Raw genomic sequence first — 20,492 nt, 5'->3', positions numbered from 1 at the left:
ACTTGCTTTTGCTTCTTAAAAATTACCCTCGATTTCATTGAATTTTGAAATCGGGGAGCGGGATGATTGATGGCGTGAAACCATTATTGTCCACGGGTGACCGGAATTTTAAAGGGAGTATTAAACCTTCCATTTAAATTAAAGCAATACTAAAATCCTCTCTCTCTCTCTAGCTTTAAAGGGATAGAATCAATCTTTTGACCACTAATGAAAAGCTTTCTTTTTTTGCTTTGCGCCATCTATCGGATGGTGCAAAGGTTTAGTCCGACTATTTGATTACGGCAGGGCGCGCCTTTTTCCCCCATTCCCCCCTTTTTTTCCCGTGCGGAATTACAGAAATTTTTAAAAAGCACTCAGTATCGCAACGTGGAAGAATTCTATTTATTTATGAAATTATTTTCCTCCTCGACCGGGTTTCGATCCCGCACCATCGCACAGAGCTTTCACTCCACGTATTGACGCCTTTACGCTCTCGGCCGTCTGGTAGCGCGTCTATAGAACTATACATGCCGAGAATTGAAATCTCTTGGCGGGAAATTCGCGAATGGTAGATAGGCAGTTTAAGAGCCAAATTCATGAAAACGCAATTTTTGCGTCTGACGCAAAATTTAATACAGTCAAAGGTAGCGCCCTAATCGCAACTTTTTTCACCTGACGCAACTTGGTATTCATGATAAAAAATCGACGCAAAATGCGTTAATCACGTGTTCTTTTGTAACGCAACTTTTGCGCTTCGTTTTTATCGATCGCAAGTAGTAAAACGCGGGAAAATTACTTCAAAACGTGCGCGAATTTCAATTTCAAAAACAAAAATGGAGTTTCTGGAGTTAATCGTAGTTGCCGAACGAAGAGATCTGCGGCGTCAGAGAATTTTTAGGGATAGAACTAATGCGTTTGAGTTTCCCGAACATGTGTTTAGAGACTATTATAGGCTTCCAAGAACAAATGTTTTCGAGCTTTGCGATCTTTTAAGAGCATCCCACCAGAAGAAGCTCTTCACTGGCTGTTGAAACGCAGGCAAGTTATATGCGATAAATAAAATGCACGCTATCAAAAGGAGATGATTTAAAAGGACATAGCTTTCCAGCCTAGGAATGAGGGTATTGTGTGTCAGGTTATCTCTAACGAACGTCTCATCTCGAGTGTTCCTAAAACTTGATATCCCAAGGCTAGGCCGAATGTATTTACTGTAGAGTAAATGGTAGTTGAACACCCAAAGTTTTTCTCTACTAACATTTTTTCTCGGCGCCAACTAACATCAGCCGCTTAAAGCTGGGTCTCACTAAAAAAAAATCCACTAAAAAACGCAAACACCGTGCACTCCCCCGCCTGTTTTACTTCACTCTCCACCGCTGTGGAGCGCTGCTTCAAAAGCTCGTCCTCGGTCGTGGCCGATATTTTAAAAAAATTTCTCTCCATTCACGCGAGCTCCGTTGCGAACTTTAAAAAGATTCACGTCAGAACTTTCAGACACAGAGGCTACGGCAAAAAATCTTACATAGGAACTTGGTGTAAGATTATTCTACTTGTGACGCTATTTATAGGCTATATGTAATGAATTTTAAATATTCGTTTAGGTTCTGATGGGATTGTCATTCATGGCAAGTGGTAGCCCTGGTGGTAGTTTTCAGGGTGTAGTTGGTCGAGATTTGCATTACAAAGTATCACAACCAACTGTATCGCGGGTTATTTCACGTTTCGGTACAATTGCATTATATCTATTTACATGAAATAACAGTCTTACCTGACTAATTAGAGCACGGGGAGTTTAAAAAAAAATAGTTAAAAAAATATTCGTCCGCCGGAACTGGGCCAAAACTTCGTTTGAAAATTTGAAATCACCAAAAATTCGTATCCCTATAGCTCTAGCTAGGTTATGTTTGATGGATTCTGTAACTAGTTGCCACCTTTTCCAAGATATCGGTTTTTGAATTTAGTGCCTTCACCAAAAATTATGCCCCTATTTCTAAATATGAGTTTTAAAATTTAGTTCCTTCAGCCAAAATAATGCGCCTTTTCCAAATTATCGGCTATTAATTACGTTTTTTACAAGACTGAGTGCGGAATACAGTATACAGGAGTTACGGTAAAAACATGCAATTTTGAAATTTTGGAAAAAAAAATTAAAAATTCTTGCGGCGGGCCAATATTTTTTAAACTATTTTATTTGAACTCCCCATGGTTTAATTAGTCAGATAAGACCGTTATTTCATGTAAATAGATATAGTGCAATCCTACCATTGGCGACTTCATCCCAAGCTTTAGAAATCTGCTTCGTCGAGTGAAATTTACCATTTGGAGTTATTTCTCCCTTTATTAACTCTGGACGACTCTTCAAACATGTTATTAATATATAATTCAATTTCTCTTTCCTTCCAATTTGCTTGCCTTTCTTTTAATGAAACATCGACCAACGCCTTTGTCGTTTTTGAAAAGTAGGCTTAACTTAAAAAAGGCGCGCTTGCTTTTAATTGGTCGAAATGAAGTTGCGCAGTTTGCGTTACATAAATAGTTGCGAAACGCAACTTTCTCTTCGTGAATACGAACCAAACGCAAATTTTTCTTCAGACGCAAAATTTGCGCAACTTAACGCAACTTGAGATCGCTTTCATGAATTTGGCTCTAAAACGGGTAGCGCTACAATTATAAAATACGTCGCAATAAAATCTTTCTATCAACGTTTGATTACTCAAATAAGCCTAATAATAAATTTTACGAAGCACAAGCACTTTCTTAGGTTCTTTTCACTTTTCAGTAACAAATTTTGACAATGAAAAATTATCATTTCAAGTTTAAATTTTACTTAAAACGATAATGATAATTTATTTAATTAACTCTTAATTGGGTTCTTTTCAGTTACATATTTGCCATAGACAAAATATCGTTTCAAGTTTAAATTTACCTATAAACGTTAATGATAATTTATTTAATGAACTCTTAACTTTAACTAATAAGATTAATAAATTACTAATCATCACTTATGATCACTAACTTTAAGAAAAAAAGTTCAATATTATTTTTATAAACGTAATCAAAATAAGCATTGGTAATATAATAATTAAAAACCTAATACTACAACTTCACATTAAGTAAAGAGTTCAGAAATGAATGTACGTGTTTCTCTCACCAGAAGGAAAACAATTATATAGACATCAAGAAAAAATATCAATATCATCATCCCATTCTTAAACGCAACAATTATGAACCAAGTTTCAAAATTTGCATAAACCATCTTCGAATTCACTTCCTTGCAGATTGCAGAGGCTATGCCTACCGGCGTTGCCCTTTTGTAGCGCCATCTACGTACACTACTATTTTAGCAACAATTTGGAAGCAATTATTGTTAATTGTTAACACTATATTAAATTTAGTTTTTCAATTGTAAATTTTATGTATGAACAAAAGAGTTAAAAATAACTTTGGCATATGCATTTAAAATTAGGCTGACATGATGGCGCTAAATATAGCATAGATCTGAAGTAGATAACCTGCCTTTATTCCGATCCTAGCCCACTCAATCCGCGCTCACGGACGCTGCGCTGCTCGCGCTATAGCTGCTATATCTATAGCGCGTGCAGCTTGCGTCGTGATGCGCGTGATCGAGTAGGCTATAATGCTATTCTCCGAGTATTCTACCCCCATCACCCTTGTCGTTTACTTTTGAGCTCCTTTGCTAGTAACCGTTATATTTAGTTTCTAAATCATGATTTTTCTACTCTTCATTGTTTTTCAAAATATGTAATATTTAAAATAAATACAGTTTTAACTAAAATTGCGTTTACGTAGTAACGTTTACTTGGTAGAAACACAAGGGCTCTTCTGTACTTTCCCATTAAGGTGTGTTGTAGGCTTTATGGCCTGTAATTTGGTTTAGTTACAGGATTTTTAGTGCCATGTGTAAGCGATATGTTTATCCTTAGGTCAAAATGATCAGTGATGTTTATATTAAACCATAGTCATACTAAATTGATTTTGTTCATAATCGATAGGATATTTGATAAAAATATTTGCCGGAATCATACCAGTTCTAGCCAATAGAGAGCGCGCAAAGCATAAATTAGGCCGGGGCCATCTTGTTTTAAATCAGAACGAACCTAAAATTACGTTTTCAAAAATATATAGATATTGATAGTTTTAATAACTTAACTATTTTTAATTAATTTTTAAAAGGATTAGTTTTCGGCGCCGCTCCGATCACTGCCCCCTCTACAGTCGTTTGCAAAAACACGAGCGAAAAAACTAAATTACTCCCGCGACCCTCCTCTCCCTCGGAGGTACAGTAGATTTACCCCTAAAAGTAGTTTTCATACTATTCTGCATTTTCGCCAAATTAATATAACTCATTTCGATACGGATGCTTTGAAAGTTATAAAGGAAGGTAAATAGATTCACTGTAATTTTGGTGTTCAAAGTAATAGTTTTACTATGTTTAATTACAATTAAAAATATGTTAAAGCTTAGATTAGGGCCATTAGGCTAAAATAAAGCCATACCATTATTATACATGGAAGCTAAGCCTTTGCCAAAATAGCGCAAAAATTTGGTGTTTCGGACATTACCTGTAACAATTTTGATAAATCTCTATCATCCTTACTCTACAACGTAGCCGATAGTTAAGAGAACAAAGGATAATAAACATAAAAATCAGAATTATGTGTACAAACGTCTTCTCAAATATGCGCCGCTTCCCCAGTGAAAGTGAAAAGCTACTATACAGTGGTCTAGAGCTCCCTACATTCTCCAATTTCCAAACAACCAATGAATCAAGAGACATTAGCAACGTCAGTGTGAAAAACAAGTTGGGCGGTATTTCGCGGCTAGTTTGAATTTCAAAATATCTAACGTACTTTTCTTAATTTTAAACGTTTTAATTCGATATATTTTTTGGCACACATAGTTTTAGGAACATTTTTTACCTAAAACTGCCCTCAACTTGTACTAACCGGAAAACATTGAGAGTATCACTTTAAATATATTCACTTTAAATATATATATAACCTTACCTGTACAATTAAATGCAATGCTTAAACATACTATTATTATCCCCATCCTTTTAAAATACGCGAACGAAAATTATTACCTCACCACAATTCTCTCACATTCACTCTCCCTCCCTTCAATGACGAACGAAAAATTTTATACTGCCAAAGGCATAAAATGAACATTTCTTCGGTTAGCTCTGACATAACCATTACTTTGGGCAATTCTGACCACATTCCAAATCGCGAAAAACTACTACACACCCACCACCACCACCACCACACCCACCACAGGCTCGCGGGACAAACTAATAGCCTCATCCTGTATTTACGATGTGGCTAAAAACTAAAACGAGAAGTTCTGTAACATTTAAGTCTAAATAGCACAGGTTCGTTTGTTAACTTAAATCAAGAAGGAATTTACTATAAGAAGGCCTAAAAAGGCGTCCGGTGCGCGCGTGATAGTCGACAATCCCCCCTCATGGGTGGAGGGAGGCTGGAAACCAAGGCGGGACTTTATATTTTATCTTACTCTAAGTTTTCCACCATTTACCTCTTTTACCTTTTTCGTTAAGCCTTGGTTTGGTTTTTGGAACTCACGAAATCGTAAGTATAGTACACTTGATTCGGTTTAGAAACAATTATAGAACGAACGATTTTCACGTAGAGACACGTATTCAAAATCCATTAAGTTAGGTTCAAAACCTTTAACTAACTTGTTAATGGCTATTAAAAACCTTTCCCTAACCGTTTCAGCACCGCTGGCAGCCTCCATTTTCTGTTTACTTTTCTCGAGGTGGTTTTTTCTCTATTCGGAATACGTCAATCGCGTCTGTATGACCTATCACCGCGGAATCCAATAGGAAAGCGCAGAGCAATGACGGACATGAAAGGGGTGGGGATTACTTGTCCACTAACACCGGCGTAAGAGTAGAAGCGTAAAATCTAGTGACTTAGGCATTCTTATAGTAAATAAATTCTTGCTTAAATTCAACTATTTCGGTCTAATGACTTTTTGAACGTCTAAATTAACAAAAGATCCTTAAAAAATTGACGATAAAGACAAAGGGCTCGAAAAAAAGTCTATTTTAATCTTATACGTGCATGCCTTAAGTGTTGTATTTGCAGCTAATTAACAAAAAATTTAACATTTGGCAGTGCCCCCAGTCAATGTTAAAACCATAACTTTTCGAATTCTTCTTGGCACCTGGTTCTTAACATCGTCTATTCTCATAATGGCTTACTCTGGAAACCTCAAATCTGAGTATCTGTTGGGGAATGAGAAACGCATTGATAACATTCGAGATTTGCTTAACAGTAACATCACACCAATAGCTAGATTTTATTCGCCGATAATGTATGATATAATGGTAAGAACTATAGAGGAAGCAGATTGTACACTCGCCCGAAATTGACTTTGCAAATTACCTGAATCTAACCAAGCAGAAAAATGTTTCGTTCTTCTACCTGTATCAAGTTCAAACTCCTTCTTCAGGGTTATTCGCGGATACTTTATTTCAAAATATTTCAATAATTTTTTGGAATATTTCAAACTATTTGGATTATTTGTTTGGAATATATCATCCTATTTGGATTATTTGTTTGGAATATATCATCCTATTTGGATAATTCGTTTGGAATATTTTAATCTATTTGGATAATTTGTTTGGAATATTTAAATCTATTTGGATAATTTGTTTGGAACATTTCAAACTATTTGGATAATTTGTTTTGAACATTTCAAACTATTTGGATAATTTGTTTCGAATATATCAACCTATTTGGATAATTCGTTTGGAACATTTCAAGCTATTTGGATAATTCGTTTGGAATATTTCAATCTATTTGGATAATTCGTTTGGAATATTTCAATCTATTTGGATAGTTTGTTTGGAATATTTAAAACTATTTGGATAATTTGTTTTGAACATTTCAAACTATTTGGATAATTTGTTTGGAAAAATTTCAAACTATTTCTAAAATTTACTCTACTCAACAGATGTCCATTATTATCATTTTATCCGATAAGAATATGTTGTAACTTTTAATTCCGGACGGTACCCGACAACCATTTTTCTGCTAAGCCTAATTAACCAACAAGCAATATTTTTTATTACCCGAGCCAATACGATATCAAAAAATCACTAACCCCTACACCGATTGTAAGAATTAACAATCCGGGGTGAAATGCTGCATAATTTAGAAAATCAAAATTGGAAGTTTAAAAGCACTTTGATAGCCCGTGTCTCATTGTGGTGTCATATTGATAATTAAATTTTTAGAATGTCAAGGATAATGACGATACGGAATTTCGACGTCTAAATTATCGAATGACTGACGGAGCGAGAGATACTCCAATCCACAAATTCACTGAATACAATGACAATTTGGTTACTTTGTTACTACATGGTAAAGCCGCTGCAATTGACACTCCGAGGCTCTTTATGACAGCGTTAGATCTACTTAAACCTCAACTCTCGGAAAATGGAAAAGAATTGTACCAAGGAAAAGAGTCTATAACGTGGCGCACAACTACTTTATATTTCAACAAAAACTTGTCTTTTGATGTACTTCAAAATGTCGACGTGTTGTAAGTAATTAAACATTACACTCTAAGAAATCGAAGTGTTAAAAATGTGTTAAAAGGGTGTAAATTTAGAATACTCTTTTTTTTACACCGTAAAAACACCCAAAAGAGAGTTTTTATTACCTTGAGTTTTTGTGGCCAATTTAAGGTGTAAATACAGTGTAAAGTAACACTTTAAAAACACCCTTTGAAATTAAACATGGAAATTTATAATATGGCTGGTTTCTTAAATAAGGTCTTTTATTTCCATTAATGTTTGAATATTAGAGTAAAAAATTATTTTTTAAACATTTATTTAAAGATGATATTCATGAAAGAACATATTTTTCCTTTAAATAAAATAACTAAGAAATTGGTAATCAGGCGGTATTGTACCATTATAAAACACTGCTAAACGTGTTAAGCGACACTCTTACAGGTGTTAGGCGACACTCTTAACGGTGTTAGGCGAGAATCTTAATAGTGCTAGGCGACACTCTTAATAGTGTTAGGTGACACTCTTAACGGTGTTAGGCGACACTCCTAATAGTGCTAGGCGACACTCCTAATAGTGCTAGGCGGCACTCTTAATAGTGTTAGGCGACACTCCTAATAGTGTTAGGCGACACTCCTAATAGTGTTAGGCGACACTCCTAATAGTGTTAGGCGACACTTTTAATAGTGTTTGGCGACACTCCTAATAGTGTTAGGCGACACTCCTAATAGTGTTAGGCGACACTCCTAATAGTGTTAGGCGACACTCCTAATAGTGTTAGGCGACACTCTTAATAGTGCTAGGCGACACTCTTAATAGTGCTAGGCGACACTCTTAATAGTGTTAGGCGACACTCTTAATAGTGTTAGGCGACACTCTTAATAGTGTTAGGCGACACTCTTAATAGTGTTAGGCGACACTCTTAATAGTGTTAGGCGACACTCTTAATAGTGTTAGGCGACACTCTTAATAGTGTTAGGCGACACTCTTAATAGTGTTAGGCGACACTCTTAATAGAGTTAGGCGACACTCCTAATAGTGTTAGGCGAAACTCCTAATAGTGTTAGGCGACACTCTTAATGAGATAAAATAAAAAACTTACTAGAAAAATTAAACGAATAGAAAGGGTTTTTTCATTCTTAAATTCTTTATTTTATATTTAGAAGTTACAACGATTCCATCCCTAAAAATCTAATAATTCTTGATGTTCTATTATCTAATCTCATCCCTCAGCCCTTTAAAAAAAGAATGACCATCGTCTACCATATGGATATTCACGCCAAGTTTTGCTGCGTTTCAAATTTCGCGGGAAATTTAGGTTCTAAAGCGTGCCTCTTGCGGACGCATTCGGCGAATTAAAGGGTACTGAAAAAAATTGTCGAAATAGGCCTGAATTAATAATGTTGGCGAAGTTACAAGGTCAGGTTTTCTGGTAACGTTAAAGAGTTACTAATAATGAAAATATTTCTCTGATGGTCGTGTTTTTTCCCTACCCTTGAACAGAATTTACAAAGGAAACCAACCTTGGGACGTACCATTTAACCGAACTCCCGCGCCTAGTTCGGCTTTACCAAAGTACGAAATAGCGTCAAAAGACGGCACTTACTGAGTGTGTATAATGCTAATATATCTCCGATAATAATAGAGTAGTAAAGGGATACCTTGTTTAACGATTTGCTAGCTTATCTAAATATAAAAGAAAGGTGAAATAAGCCATTATCAATAACATATCCTTTGATATTATTGCAAAATGATGCTTAAAAGGATAAACTTATATTAAAATAGGGGGAAATAAACAATTTACAGTAAATTGTTGAGATTTTAATGGATTTTTAATGAAAGTTTTGTTTGTATTTCAAATTTATATCAGCAGAAGCAAGCAATTTTAGATCAGAATAAATTTTGTTATTATTAGGGTTTTCTAAAAAATTTTTATTCAACCGAAGCCCAGCACTTTGAGCCTTTTAGGAAGAGTGTGGGCGCCGTGTACACTTAAAATTAAATTAACCTTCTTTGTTGCGCCATCTATATTTAGTTCAGCTTTTGATGATTTTTATATATTCATTTCCTTGGTTTTGAATAAATATAGACTTAGTTCATTAATATTGGCATTAGGCAACACCAGACGAAGCCCCGGTCACTACACGCGGAAGGCTGGCCAACTCCCACTGCCTCTAACGGTGCTTCTTGATGTGAGGGAAACCACCTCCGATGGCAGCCTTGCCCTGTTGTGTTTGCTTCTCTTATGGCAATAATCAAATGTTCTCTGATGGTATAGGTTTTAAAACCACAACGCTAGTATTTTTTTCTTAAAAAAATTAGGATTGAAGTAATATCAATAGTAGCGTCATGAACTCTGGATCTCTAAAGGGACTGGTAAACGGGATAGATTTTTCTCTATAGCACGTTTCCTTTGTAAAAAAATAAACCATAATGCACCTAAATTTAAACTACTACTGGTATGATGTTTAAGTTTAAACCATGTAGAGACCATTTTCAGACCTCTAGTCTAGTGTTGACAGGCCAACTTGTGGGGCACTTGCTTTTTTGACATGTTTTATCATCATTTTGAGAAAAATTAGAGTACAAAAAGGGTTTTGCTTTTGTAAATGTTGTAGAGTAAATTAGATTAAACGCGTTTTTTATGCTCGAAAAACTCTTAGTGAAAAGAGATTATTAAATTTAAGAAGAACGTCTAAATCTACTGCCTGAATATTATGGCCTCAAAAACCAATTTAATTTCCATTGCAGTTGTACAAATCGCAAACTGTCTGCCTTTTTTCAGAAGGTTTAATACGGGAAAATTTACCGATTTTTCCATGCAATTTTACACTGCATTTTAAGATGATCAAATGGCTGACTTAATGCATATTAAGTTAGCCATTAGCACACTTCACTCCTGAAATACACTAACTTAAAGGGGTATAGTTCTGCACGTGAGAAATTTCCTCCTACTCTTAAGGGTGTTAAGCGACACTCTTAAAGGTGTTATGCGACACTCTTAAAGGTGTTAAGCGACACTCTTAAAGGTGTTAAGCGACACTCTTAAAGGTGTTATGCGACACTCTTAAAGGTGTTATGCGACACTCTTAAAGGTGTTAAGCGACACTCTTAAAGGTGTTAAGCGACACTCTTAAAGGTGTTAAGCGACATTCTGAAAGATGTTATGCGACACTCTTAAAGGTGTTATGCGACACTCTTAAAGGTGTTATGCAACACTCTTAAAGGTGTTATGCAACACTCTTAAAGGTGTTATGCAACACTCTTAAAGGTGTTATGCAACACTCTTAAACGTTTTATGCAACACTCTTAAAGGTTTTATGCAACACTCTTAAAGGTGTTATGCAACACTCCGAGAGGTGTTAAGCGACAATCTTAAGGTGTTATGCGACACTCTGAAAGGTGTTAAGCGACACTCTGAAAGGTGTTATGCGACACTCTTAGAGGTGTTATGCGACACTCTTAGAGGTGTTATGCGACACTCTTAAAGGTGTTATGCGACACTCTTAAAGGTGTTAAGCGACACTCTTAAAGGTGTTATGCGACACTCTTAGAGGTGTTATGCGACACTCTTAGAGGTGTTATGCGACACTCTTAGAGGTGTTATGCGACACTCTTAGAGGTGTTATGCGACACTCTTAAAGGTGTTTTGCGACACTATTAAAGGTGTTTTGCGACACTCTTCAAGGTGTTTTGCGACTCTCTGAAAGGTGTTAAGCGACACTCTTTAAGATGTTTTGCGACACTCTTAAAGGTTTCATGGGACACTCTTAAAGGTGTTATGCGACACTCTTAAAGGTATTATGCGACACTCTTAAAGGTGTTATGCGACACTCTTAAAGGTGTTATGCGACACTCTTAAAGGTTTTATGCGACACTCTTAAAGGTTTTATGCGACACTCTTATCTTTGACACCCATTGCTTAAAAGTGTTATTAAATCCTTTCAGGGGTGTAAAGGAACAACTGAAACGGTGTCAAATTTCGATCCATATAAACTTATTTTAAAGGTGTTAAAGAACACCTTAGAGTGTGTAATTTAACACCCTTTGGGTTGTAAACCAACACTGGAAATGGTGTTGAATTTAGCACCATCAAAAAGAGTTAAAAAGGTGTAGACTTACACCTCTATTTCTTAGAGTGTACGTGTTATCAGAAATGAATAAATGCAGAAGAATGACACTCTGTATACTCTCAATACCTTAGTTACGTAACTTCATTCTTCCAAGGCTCACCCTATTGTTTGCTTCCCCGTTCAACAAACTTCAGATGGGAATCGCACCCTGCTCCGGGAAAACAAAAATTACCGTTAATTCAGCCGGTAATTTTTGGTAACTTATATTTCCCCTGTACTTACAATCCATTACTTTAAACAACGTTTAATTGCGAGCACTATCTTGACTGCTTTACACGTATTTGTGGGTTTTGCTACCAAGACGGCAGCCGTGGCCTTCTAATCTGATCTCTAACTAAAAATTCATTAAATGACTAATTTCTGGCGTAACTTTGTAAGTACTGGCTAGCGAGTAGCGCCTGGTGACTCATTTTGGAAGTAAACACAGAAATAATTGATCGTTTAAGTGTAAAATGAAGTTTTAAGGCGTAATAAAAGTGTTTGGTAATTTACCGGTAAATTACCATTGTAAAATTACGGTAAGATGTAAAACGGTAATTTACGCGGTATTTGGTAAATTACCGGTAATTTACGGACGGTAAATTACCGGCTCACATCTCTACACGCAACCACTAAACCTCGTCTTGATGTGGGGAAAAAATCCACAAGCGCATGCGCCTTGGTAAATTTTTAAATAATGATGATGAACTATTTATCGCGTATGTGATTCGGTTTAGTAACCTTACTCCAAATGTAAGCTGATGTTGGGAAGAATGACGCTTGGTTTTTACCTGAAATAGAAAAAATGTAAAATATATCGTTTGTTTTCAGAGTTGCCAGATACGCCGAAACCGGTCAAGGACATTTAGTTCAACGAGAGGAAAGTAAAAAATACGCCCAGTATTTTAATAAAAATCAACAATTCAACCAATCGGACCAAATCGTATCAGTAACTCAGTTGCTGGTCATTTTCAAGATATGGAGTTGGCTAATAATAGTTTCGTGCGGCGGACAATTTCTTGAAATTCTCCTAAAATGTTGGCAAAACAATAATATCACTTAACTATAGCCTCTGCATAGATTGAATTAAGGACTCCATTAATCGGAATTTCTTTGGAAATCCATAACTAGACATTTTCTTCTATCAAAAACCGATTAATATAAGAAGAACGTTGTACCTAGCAAATTCCCTACCTGTCCTCGACTACTTTCAATGTAATCTCAGATTAATAACCCCTGGATATGAAAGGCAAGCAAAACCGGGCGATTTCAAATAGTATCGCCATGTGGCGCCCTCAGACGGCAAAACGTAGAACTTTGTTACCCCATGCAGACGACGCAGTTTGAATTGTACGGTTGTAACGGCAAGGCCTAGTAAACGAAAACGGTTTTTTTTTGTGTCTACTTCGATATTAAGTTAAAGACATTAAATATTTAAAAAAATGCCTAGCAAACGCTGTTCTTACGCAAATTGTTAGAGTGACTATAGGTATAGTGATAAACCAAACATGAAGAACGTGAGGTTCTTTAAATTTCCAAGTTCAAGGATTCATTTTGATCGTAGTAAAGAATGGGTTAAGGCTTGTGGTCGCGCAGACTTTAGCATAAAAAAACTTGTTAGAGAGGGACAAAAATAACAAATTAAAAACGTACTGGATTTGCTCAAAACATTTCGTTGAGAATGAACCAACGAAACAGAATCCTAACCCAATTAATAGTACCAAGCTGGTAGTAAAAAAGATGGGCCGTAGGTGTGAGGCGACGAAAGAGGATGAAGCTGCTGAAATGTTAATGGCGCTTGGAAACATTTCAGGTAACAGTCATTTCTGTAAATGCATGTAGCATAAGACTAATTAGAACAAATTCAATATAGTTGAGATTGCAGAAATAGATGGAATTAGTTTCAATGATGGCATGGAAAATGCATCAGTTATAAATATAGACCACAGCTGTGAGGCAGTTAAAGAGGACAAAGCTATTGAAACGATAATGGAACTGGGAAACAATTCCGGTAACCGTTATTTCTGTAAATGCATGCAACTTAAGACTAATGAGAACAAATTCGTTATAGTTGAGATTGCAGAAAGATTTTTCATAGATGGGATGAGTTTAAATGATAGCGGGGAAAACCTATCAGTAGCTGTTCACCCCAACTTATGCAGTGAACATTTTTTGGAACCAGTTAATTCAGAATTGCTGTTTAGAAATGTTTGGGAAGCTTTCTCTGCTCCAGACGGATGGTTTAAAACCATTAAAACCGAAAGATATGATGCACTTGAAGTTTTTAAAATCCTTCATGATTCTGTTATTTTAAAACTTCTTGTTAATGAAGATAACTCCATTTCTCTATACATTTGGAATGACGTCATAGAAAAGACTCATTATATTTTTCAAGAAATACCACAAGTAGTTGATGGCCCTGAGTCCCTTCTTCAAGTCTTGAAAGTCATAGATACTTGGAACTTGGTCACTTTGTTGCGGAAATGACGAAGAAACATTTAAAAAATGTTACCTATCTATAAAGCGCAAAAGTGGATATATTTGTAAAAACACTCAGGCAATAAGAGCAACTAAATGCTCTATCATTTTCAAACCAACATATCAAAGAAGCAAAAGATGTATGGCTTGTGTTTTATTTCGTCCTCAACTGAGAAGTATAATATTCAAATACAAAAGGCGGAATTTTGATGTAGTGACTAAATGTAAAAGAAAATACAAAACTATGAAGAAAGATGACTTAATCAAAAAGGTTAAAGCAGCAAAAAAGATAGAACGTTCTTATGAGCGTAAGCTTTCACGCCGAGATGAAAAATTAAAATCATACATTGAAGAAAAAGGGAAAAAAATTGATAAGCTATCTAGCGAAGGATTCGCGAAAATATTGAAGAATCACGTTAACGATGATGAAAATGAGTTTGCTAGGGAATTTTTGATGGAACAAATAAAAATGCTTGACAAAAACCCAAAATCCCGGAAATGGCATCCAAACATAATTAAATGGTGTATTTATATGCGTTCAAAATCGCCCTCTGCTTATCGAGCTTTACAAGAATCACGAGCGTTGCAGCTTCCAACTGAAAGAACCCTTCATAATTATTCAAAGAATATGCTACAAAAACCAGGTCTCTCCAAAGAAACTCTATTGTATTTCCAAGAAGAGTTCAACAAAGTCTCAAAAAAGGAACATGAAAAATATGTTTGTTTAAGCATTGATGAAATGAAGGTTCAACAGGATATCATATATCATAAAAGTACTGGAGAAATATCCGGATTTGTAGAGTTAGATGATGCGCTTGAAAAACTTCGAAGCATTGAAGAAAGATCTAAATCCCAAGACGAACCCTTGGAATTAGCCACTCATGTCATGCAAATCATGGTTCGTGGGATAACTACTTCCTTAAAATACCCTTTATCGTTTTATCCAACGGCGTCATTAAACGCAGAAACATTAAACCACTTAGTGTGGAATACTATTAGAAGATTAGAAGGAATAGGCTGTAGGGTTTTATGCGTGGTCGGAGATGGAGCATCCTCAAACCGAAAGTTTTTCCAAATGAACTATGGTACTGATCATTTTTGTGAAAATGGATTTGCTAGATCTGAAGAAAGGCCATTGTATTTCATATATGACATTCCACACATTATGAAGACTGCAAGAAATTGTCTTTCTAAAAGTGGTTTGCCAAAGTTCACAAAAAAGAAAATATCTAAAGGAAAAAAGAAAACTAATGTAAAGGCTGAGCTTCCTACCAGAAGGATGATCAAAAACAACAAGGAAATCTTATGGTCGCATCTTGAGGAGTTATACAAAATTGACTCGTCTAATATTATTAGAAAACTTCCTAAACTAAAATTTGAGCACATATATCTGGATTCTTATTCTCGCATGAGAGTTAAGCTAGCGACACAGGTTCTAAGTGAGAGTGTAGCATTGGCCATGGAGGACATTTTGGGGGAAAAAGCAAGCGAAACTGTCAAATTCATTCGTTTAATGGATAAATTTTTTGATATCATGAATGTATCGAATTACGCTACAGGAAAGCGGCAGAAAAATGATAACAAACGTCCTATTGAAAGTGTGGAAGATGAGCGATTAAATTGGTTGCAGACAGAGTTTCTTTCATATTTTGAAGATTGGGAAAAAGAAATAGATGATAAGTATCCCGCTTTTTCTAAAGCTGAGAGAAAGATGATGCAATTAAGTCAAGAAACTCTAGAGGGCATCCGTATTTCAACTAATTCCATTATTCAAATTATCCGCTTCTTATTAAATTAATCAAAAATGTCTTGATTAGAATCAAGACCTAAAAAGTGTCGATAAGACTGAGGTTATCACTTGTCTGAAGGATCAGATATTAATTTTTCTTTTTAATTGAAACTTAAATGCATGCTTAAGAAAAACCAACGTTCCATTACCGTTTTCCGTTGAAATAAATTATTTTACTGGTAATCAATTTCAAAAATTTACTTATCTCGGCTTTTCGACCACAATTCCATTCCCCGAAAACATTTTATCATTACATTAATTAGTTTTGGGAGAGTACGTGTATGGTTTTGCGTTTTAAAAGGTTCCTAAAGACGTTACATCCCCATTCGTGACCGGCACGCTTCGCAGTGGAACATTTCAATTATTCTAAAACCAATGGCGCCAAATTCAATAGGGACAGAAAGGTTTTTACTCGCGGTTTTGCAAAATGATGTAATATCAAGTGTACTTTAGTCAACCGTCGTATTCTTCTTTCTCTTAGTTCTGGGCATGATCAGTGTTACTGCCCAATTTCTCTACTTTCTAACAATGGTTAGAGACTATTTGATATAGCACGTCACAACGTTATATACATTTGTAAATTCTAAGTAGCACAAAAGGAAAAAGAATCCATTTTTTATATTTTGGTTTGAAATAAATAAATTCAAAATTCAGCAAAAAGAGAGGAAAGTTTGCTTCAAGTTAGCAGAGGGACATGGTAGTGAAAATAGTATTCTAGAATTTTGTTCGTTCAAACCTTAATATATCATGAAAAATTCAAGTGAGGAGGCGGCACTACCTAGAAAGGTTGATTTTGGCAGATAACAGCGAAAAAATTAAGTTATACACACACTGGGACTATGGGAGAGTTTCAGGGCCGCAGATCGCACATGATGAAATTTCAACTCCAGTTTACATCAATTCTCCCTGGTCGTGCTAGTAGCAGGTTAAGCTATAGTTTGCTCAGGTCCCTTTAGTCTCGAAAGGGTTATATAGTGCTTGTAACTTTAAAAAAGTTGTTGTCATGGCTAAACAGACCGCTATTACAGTTTTTTATTGTTTTATAGGTGTTTTTGACACGTTATCTCCCAAAAGTAATTAATGTAATGATAAAATGTTTTCGGGGAATGGAATTGTGGTCGAAAAGCCGAGATAAGTAAATTTTTGAAATTGATTACCAGTAAAATAATTTATTTCAACGGAAAACGGTAATGGAACGTTGGTTTTTCTTAAGCATGCATTTAAGTTTCAATTAAAAAGAAAAATTAATATCTGATCCTTCAGACAAGTGATAACCTCAGTCTTATCGACACTTTTTAGGTCTTGATTCTAATCAAGACATTTTTGATTAATATCTGTTCCTTCAGTCTTCACTTTAATTAAGAATGTTAAGAAACTGTTTTACATTTACAAAATCTGCATTAAGCAGAAACATATATAAAGGGGAAAATAACTTTAGCTCAATCAGACATTTATTTATAATGATAAAAAAAACGTAAATCAATAAAAGTTTGTATTCTTATTGTATTTAACATAATACAATTTTTTACAATCATTTATTGAAACGCGAGGCGCCTCCCTAAAAATTCCAGAAATAGGACCAAATTGACAATTAAACCCAATATGAAATTCGGATATCCTTAAAACTTCATAAAGACGATCCGAGATTGTCAGTTTCAAACTTTTTTGTAGAATAAACTAACGTCTGTTTGATATTAAGCTTAAAACCTTAAACAACATATAGTCAGGGCTACCCTAAAAGTTCACAAAGATGATCCAAGATTGTTAATACGCCTAAAAAGTGCCATCTTCAAAATATGTAGCCGGGGAAAAGAGAGCGTGATCGAGTGGGATATGCTAGTGGTTGGAAGTCGCGGGGGTTGGGACAGGGATAAGGGAGTTGAGATGGATTGGAAATGATGATGGGCGACCTGCGGCACCGTATCTCTCCCAATGTACCTCGCGCACGCCCCTACCCTTCGGTAGGCGATTGCTAAGTGCTGCCGCGTAGCGCCATTTTATTTGTATGAGAACTAGCTTCTATTTTGAAGATAGAGGGAGCGCCTTTTACAATTTCGTCCAGTACGACCCTACCTAACCGCTGAGGATGCTGGGAGGACTATGGTGCCGTAGGTGGGGGTACACAGGCAACGCTATAGGTATGGTGGTTTCCACTCCAATCCTCTCTCCTTCAAGGTTGGGACTCCAGGCAAAGTCGACTTCATCACGCACTCGACAACGCAAAGCAACTCGCGCCAGCGTGGGAATTAAGGCGGTGACACAGGGCAAATGACCAGTTTAAAAAATGCCTGGTCCAGTTCAAAAATTAAATCGGAGGGGGGGGGGTCAGTGGTCCACGAGACTACTAAGAAAGTTCAAGGTTAACCAGACTCCATACATTAAAATTCTAATATTTTAATTATCCACTTTTTTAGCAGACGACGTGCTCTGGTCAATGGTCACGGACCAGTTTATTTATTCCAAGTCAGGAAAGTCGCTGGCCTATTGTCCAGTTTAAAAAATGCTTATTTGGTCACGGGCCAGAAAACTCACGTAAACGCGACGCGAATGACGGAAACTACGTATTTTAAGAGTGAGGAGAGGCGAAATAGCCCGGCCTCCTTTTACGTCCCCCCTTGTATTTTGAAAGTGGGACTGGGACTATGGCGCGCGAATACTGAGGCATCTTATACCTTCTCCCTAGTGAACTAGATATCGCTTCTTGGTAAAACTTTATATAACTAAAACCATGAGTTTATAACATCCGTTCCATAACAAAGTTCATACAACTTTTGGAAAACAAATTTCCATGAGATTTCCCAGGCTTTTCCCCATATACTTCCCTGAGTTTTCTAGGTTTTTCCCGTATATGGAGTATCCTATGGAGCAAATGTTAACGAAGGAGGGAAGGGGCAAATAGGATTATTACATAATCAAAGGATATCCCCGTATCTCTAATATAACCAGAGTTACGATCTTCCAAAATTTAGTGTAATGTTGATCCTATGGAAGAGGCAAAATACCTACAAGCACCCGGGGCAAGTACATACAAGCCCTCACAAGCACCTAAAAGTACCCGGGCAAGTACCTACAAGCCCTCACAAGCACCCGGGGCAAGTACATACAAGCCCTCACAAGCACCTAAAAGTACCCGGGGCAAGTACCTACAAGCACCCGAAGCAAGTACCTACAAGCACCCGGAGCAAGTACCTACAAGCACCCGGGGCCCGTACCTACAAGCTCCCAGGAGCACCCGGGGCAAGTACCTACAAGCACCCTGGGCAAGCACCCAGGAGCACCCGGGGCAAGTACCTACAAGCACCCGGGGTAAGAACCCAGAGGCACCCGGGGCAAGTACCCACAAGTACCTACAAGCACCCACAAGTACCTACAAGCACCCACAAGTACCTACAAGCACCCACAAAAACCTACAAGCACCCACAAAAACCTACAAGCACCCACAAAAACCTACAAGCACCCACAAGTACCTACAAGTACCCACAAGTACCTACAAGTACCCACAGGTACCTACAAGCACCCACAAAAACCTACAAGCACCCACAAAAACCTACAAGCACCCACAAAAACCTACAAGCACCCACAAGTACCTACAAGTACCCACAAGTACCTACAAGCACCCACAAGTACCTACAAGCACCCACAAAAACCTACAAGCACCCACAAAAACCTACAAGCACCCACAAGTACCTACAAGTACCCACAAGTACCTACAAGTACCCACAGGTACCTACAAGCACCTACAAGCACCCACAAAAACCTACAAGCACCCACAAGTACCTACAAGTACCCACAAGTACCCACAAGTACCTACAAGTACCTACAAGCACCCACAAGTACCTACAAGTACCCACAAGTACCCACAAGTACCCACAATTACCTACAAGTACCTACAAGTACCCACAAGTACCTACAAGTACCCACAAGTACCCACAAGTACCCACAAGTACCCACAAGTACCTACAAGCACCCACAAGCACCTACAAGCACCCACAAGTACCCACAAGCACCTACAAGCACCCACAAGTACCTACAAGTACCCACAAGTACCCACAAGTACCTACAAGTACCTACAAGTACCCACAAGTACCTACAAGTACCCACAAGTACCCACAAGTACCCACAAGTACCTACAAGCACCCACAAGCACCCACAAGTACCCACAAGCACCTACAAGCACCCACAAGTACCTACAAGTACCCACAAGTACCCACAAGTACCTACAAGTACCCACAAGTACCTACAAGTACCCACAAGTACCTACAAGTACCCACAAGTACCCACAAGCACCTACAAGTACCCACGAGTACCTACAAGTACCCACGAGTACCCATAAGCACCTACAAGTACCCATAAGCACCTACAAGTACCTACAAGCACCTACAAGTACCTACAAGTACCCACAAGTACCCACAAGTACCTACAAGTACCCACGAGTACCCATAAGCACCTGCAAGTACCCATAAGCACCTACAAGTACCTACAAGCACCCACAAGTACCTACAAGTACCCACAAGTACCCACAAGTACCTACAAGTACCCACAAGTACCTACAAGTACCCACAAGTACCCACAA

Source organism: Phalangium opilio, unplaced genomic scaffold (genome assembly GCF_054372755.1).
Source record: "Phalangium opilio isolate 3A_F unplaced genomic scaffold, DU_Popi_V2 ptg000089l_1, whole genome shotgun sequence".
NCBI lineage: Eukaryota > Metazoa > Arthropoda > Arachnida > Opiliones > Phalangiidae > Phalangium > Phalangium opilio.
This window is presented reverse-complemented; position numbering follows the sequence as displayed.